The sequence below is a fragment of the Triticum aestivum genome, chromosome 1B (assembly GCF_018294505.1).
Source record: "Triticum aestivum cultivar Chinese Spring chromosome 1B, IWGSC CS RefSeq v2.1, whole genome shotgun sequence".
NCBI lineage: Eukaryota > Viridiplantae > Streptophyta > Magnoliopsida > Poales > Poaceae > Triticum > Triticum aestivum.
The window spans coordinates 170,241,696-170,247,227 of NC_057795.1; the positions used below are offsets into that span (position 1 = coordinate 170,241,696).

The 5,532-nt window shown below is 44.5% G+C and overlaps 1 long non-coding RNA gene across 2 annotated transcripts in view; it reads left to right on the forward strand.

Moving 5' to 3' along the window:
- Positions 1-4,382, forward strand: part of LOC123114125 (uncharacterized) — a 14,184-nt gene extending 9,802 nt beyond the window's left edge. The window contains exons 3-6 of one of the 2 annotated variants that reach the window (XR_006456420.1): positions 1,819-1,947; positions 2,024-2,103; positions 2,797-3,526; positions 3,627-4,382. This is a non-coding gene — a long non-coding RNA (uncharacterized lncRNA). The remainder of the gene's footprint in view (positions 1-1,818; positions 1,948-2,023; positions 2,104-2,796; positions 3,527-3,626) is intronic. The other variant, XR_006456415.1, reaches the window with a different exon arrangement.
- Positions 4,383-5,532: the final 1,150 nt, after the last annotated feature.

A 5,532-nucleotide genomic window follows, 5' to 3' on the forward strand; every position in this document is an offset into this window, starting at 1 on the left:
TGTTGGAGAACGTTGCAGAAAACAAAAATTTTCCTACTCGTTTCACCAAGATCATCTAGGAGTTCATCTAGCAACGAGTCATTGGATGCATCTACGTACCTTGTAGATGGCGAGCGGAAGCGTTCAAAGAACGGGGATGATGTAGTCGAACACGACGTGATTCGAATCACCGGAGATCCTAGCACCGAACGGACGGCGCCTCCGCGTTCAACACACGTACGGAACAGCCACGTCTCCTCCTTCTTGATCCAGCAAGGGAGGGAGGAGAGGTTGAGGGAGATGGCACCAGCAGCAGCACGACGGCGTGGTGTTGATGGAGCTGCAGTACTCCAGCAGAGCTTCGCTAAGCACTATGGAGGTGGAGGAGGTGTTGGGGAGGGAGAAGGAGGCAACCAAAGGCCAAGGACTCAAGGTATGAAGTCCCTCCTCTCCCCCACTATATATAGGGGTGCCAAGGGGGGGTGGCCGGCCCTAGGAGATCCAATCTCCTAGGGGGTGCGGCGGCCTAGGGGGGTTTCCCTCCCCCCCAAGGCACCTAGGAGGTGCCTTCCACTAGTAGGACTCCTCCCCCTTGGAAACCCTAGGCGCATGGGCCTTGTGGGGCTGGTGCCCTTGGCCCAAGCAGGCCAAGGCGCACCCCCTACAGCCCATGTGGCCCCCGGGGATGGGTGGCCCCACCCGGTGGGCCCCCGGGACCCCTCCGGTGGTCCCGGTACAATACCGATAACCCCGAAACTTGTCCCGATGCCCGAAACAGGACTTCCCATATATAAATCTTTACCTCCGGACCATTCCGGAACTCCTCGTGACGTCCGGGATCTCATCCAGGACTCCGAACAACATTCGGGTTACTGCATATACATATCCCTACAACCCTAGCGTAACCGAACCTTAAGTGTGTAGACCCTACGGGTTCGGGAGACAAGCAGACATGACCGAGACGACTCTCCGGTCAATAACCAACAGCGGGATCTGGATACCCATGTTGGCTCCCACATGCTCCACGATGATCTCATCGGATGAACCACGATGTCGAGGATTCTATCAACCCCGTACGCTATTCCCTTTGTCTATCGATATGTTACTTGCCCGAGATTCGATCGTCGGTATCCCAATACCTCGTTCAATCTCGTTACCGGCAAGTCACTTTACTCGTACCGTAATTCATGATCCCGTGACCAGACACTTGGTCACTCTGAGCTCATTATGATGATGCATTACCGAGTGGGCCCAGTGATACCTCTCCGTCATACGGAGTGACAAATCCCAGTCTTGATCCATGTCACCCAACAGACACTTTCGGAGATACCCGTAGTCTACCTTTATAGTCACCCAGTTACGTTGTGACGTTTGGCATACCCAAAGCACTCCTACAGTATCCGGGAGTTACACGATCTCATGGTCTAAGGAAAAGATACTTGACATTAGAAAACTCTAGCAAACGAACTATACGATCTTGTGCTATGTTTAGGATTGGGTCTTGTCCATCACATCATTCTCCTAATGATGTGATCTCGTTATCAATGACATCCAGTGTCCATAGTCAGGAAATCATGACTATCTGTTGATCAACGAGCTAGTCAACTAGAGGCTCACTAGGGACATGTTGATGTCTATTATTCACACATGTATTACGATTTCCGGATAACACAATTATAGCATGAATAAAGACAATCATCATGAACAAGGAAATATAATAATAATGCTTTTATTATTGCCTCTAGGGCATATTTCCAACACTAAGTAAGTGTGATAAGCATGTCCTGCACTTCTATTTACTATTAAGCACCAACTGAATTTCTGATAATGGCGTTTCAGGAATGATACAATCAATCCAACTGTTACCTTTGGGGTGCTTTTTGGATGGACTAATCTGAAGATGTTGGCTAGCTTGCACCGCCATCATATAATCTAGAAGCAAGGGCAAGGATTATAGGGAAAATAAAGGTACAATGCTCCCAGTAAATTATACTTTTTGGTGAAGTTTTGGTGCTTGCACAAGAAAGTAACACCATCATTATAGCTACTGCTTTTTATCCCAGGCAATTCGCCAACCAGAGGAAATGCCAACCAATACATTTTTGTACTTCCTCTGTTACAGAGGTAAAATTACTACTACTTTTGAAAGCTTTTTTTTGTTGCATGTTCCCCTTTCTTAATCTTCTATTTGTTCAAATGTACATACACGAGCTTATAATCCTTAGTACACAATGCATCTCACCATACTATTGTTTTCCTGAAAATTTATACTCACATAGTTCCATTTTTTGTATGGGTGATCTTCCGTTGCCCTGATTTGGTGTTCATATAGCATGGGACATTATAGACTCATTTTATTTTCTCTTCTTTCATGCACTAATGCATAAATCTTTTGGTATTGCCCTTATTATGTAATCTAGAGCTATGCAATGACAACCATGGCTTTACTGTTCAGGTGAGTTCCATTTATAGAGTGACCAACCCTTGGCATCTTATCTAAATTCTTTTATCCTAGATATTATGTATGCCCAGTTAAGTTCCTTATACAAGTACCTTAATTAGCCTCTTCTGACTATTAACTATTTGAACTGTTCTATTAGGACTCAGACTTTCAAAGTTATTAGGATCTGGACATGTTTACCTTAGTTTGTACAGTTTTGTGTTCTTTTGGCTTCAGGCTGCTGCTGCGCATAAAGTACAGTAAACTCAGATGATGCATGCAAAAAAACTGCAAATCTAGCATAGTTTTTGAAATTAGATTTTGTAACTAATTATGTGACACCCTTATGTTAAAATGCTTATTTGTTCTCCAACTAGGCCAACGACGGCTGCTAGCAATGATATATACATATCAACAATTCCAAGGAGGTGCATGTGTCAGTATGCATAGCATAGTATATATATGCTTGACACTGTGACTGGAGGAGATCCAGGAAGGGGTGAACTCAAAATCATCTGTGATTTGATTGGAAAATACTCTCCAGCATCTGAAACATCTAAAGGCGATCACTCGACCAAGTATGTTATACAATATACCCAGCTCGATGATTGGAGCAGTCCCAGCCGCTAATTAGTGCTAATTAGTACTCCAGTGTTGAATCACACAGCTAAGTATCAACACTCCCTCGAGACTTGGCTATTAACAAAGTAGTGCTAGGTCCTCAGCGTTCGTTCTTACTCTCTATTTTCTCGAGTTGGTTTCTCTTTATTCACTTTTTGCTTTCTATTTTCATTATCACTATTCATTTGGTATCTTGGTTTCTCTTTGTTTAGTCTCCACCCTCTTTCTCCTTACCTTATTTTTGATTTGTATGTCTAAGTTAAGAATGAGAGGCTAGATAAACAAACAGGAAAATGCTCAGTTTGTTCAGGCCTTAGGGACGTATTCCATCACTGTCCACCAACAAGTTCAACTCCGACAACGGTTCACTGATAATGTGGGCCGGTGCACCATGTCAGCAACGTCGACGGCCTGACAGGCCATTTTCCAACTAGGCCTATTGTAAATGACGAGACCATGAGGATGTAATCAGTAATATTGCTCCTAGTATAGTTATTTAGTAAAGTTATAAGTTTCTCCTTTTGGAGTTTACTTGTACGAGTGCTCACTCCCTGCATCTTGTTCTGTTTTTTGTTCTATTTTTCAGAAAATGAAGATGTACTTTGCCGTTCCACTAATCTCGACAAAAGAGTAGATTATGGTGCCCCTTGTGCTACAGTGGAATTGAATCACAAAAAATTCTACAGATTCATCAAACAATGAAGGAGGTTAGTTTTTACCTGAGAGGCAACGGTGGCCACCGTGCTCTTCCTGGAGCCTCGCTTGCGGTCGAAAGTCATCAGCTTCAGGGAGTGCCAGCACGGCAAAAATAGACGCCACCTTCGGCAGGGAGCAACAACAGCAACTGCGAGGATTTGGCTCGCCGATACGAGCAACGGCGGCGCCATACCCACTTCCGCAGCTCCGAGCTGCTGGTCCGCCGAGATGCAGATGGCGCCGGGGAGCCTTTGGGCCTCCAAGCTGTCGGGCCACCGAGATGCAGATGTAGCCGCAGCGCCTCTGAGCTGTAGCGAGAGCCGCTCAGCTGCCAAGCTGCAGCGCGAGCTGCCGTGAAGATGGAGCCGTGCTTTCTCTCCAGTACAAGTACAGTGGGGAGAGGGGAACGAATCCAATGAAACTGATCGATGGAACCAAGGCCAACAGTCAACCACGTGGTGATCTCTATGCTATATGTGCCACGCGTGTGTATAGGTGTCCAGAATGTGTGGTTCTATCACAGTGGCATAATTGTCATTTTATCTTGGTGCTAATTTGTAGCACCTGTATGATCTATACTGTTTTGTCTGATTTATTCCAACTACTATTCTTAAAATATAAGATTATATACAGTCACAGGTCAAAATCTGGCCCCAACCGCCTGCGGACGTGCTGCTTGTCCGCGGACATTGGTTAGTCATCACAAAAGAAATTGTATTCATGACCAGATTCCTCATTTGCAAATCATCAAATCAATACAATTACATGCAAATAAACTACTCTAAATATTCGCTGGCGACAGTCCTTATTGTTCCAGTCGTGTCCATGTCTAGCAGCCGTCTGTGCCCCTCACAGTGGAAGTGCGGTCGCCGGGGAGGAAGAGTAGAACATGGGGCATGCGGGGCTTGAGGGGCCAATGTCTCCCATGCCCTACTCTTCCTCGTCGGAGCCTAGAGCCTGCATGTAGTCGGTAGACATGAGATCGAGATGGATGGACACGTCCATCATGACGCAGTTGCGGCGCCAGGGGTCACCAGACACCCATTGTGGCGTCGGAGAATGTGACTCCGCCTGTGATGTGACTGTTGTTGGAAATTGATTCTGTCTATAGCAAGGGTAAGATATTAAGCTTGAAATTAGTCATTTAGGGTTTACACTATTGTTTGCATTTCACATTTCTTTTTAATAGCTTCCTCATGGTACTATTATGCATCAATACCTAATAAAAAATATGGTTCAAAATTATGTGGTGTACAAAATCTCAAAAGCACTTTGGAACTGATAAAAGTAAATTTGTTTGTTGTGAGCAGCAAGGATCTTGATATGGTGCTTAAAAGCATTAACCCCTTCTTCATTGTTCACATACATTTGTTGTTCCTTTACTGGTTTACTTTTCTTGGCGTTTTTTGTGTGTGTCTGTTTTTATGACCAGTTTGGCCATTGCTCTAGAGGGAGTCGTTCAACTCAAAAAGAGCAAAGAATTTGAGACTGCTTTACCTTTCTTCAACAGTTCATATTCAACAACCAACTTTAGCCAAGAACAAACCATCAGCAAGAAAGTGTAACCTGGGATAGGTGTGCAGAAATCCTTGAGAAAAAAGATAATCACAATGAAATGCTACTTTCCAGGGATATATTGTGGTCCTTCAATTTTTCAGTAGGGAACTCAAAAGGTTTGTGGAGAGAGGAAGTTGATTTTCTTCTTATTGCACTTTGTTTTCTTCCATTTGTTTGTGTCTCTTGAAAGCTAATGTTGTTGCGGTGTCTTTTTTTTTACATTTTCATTTTGTTGGGAG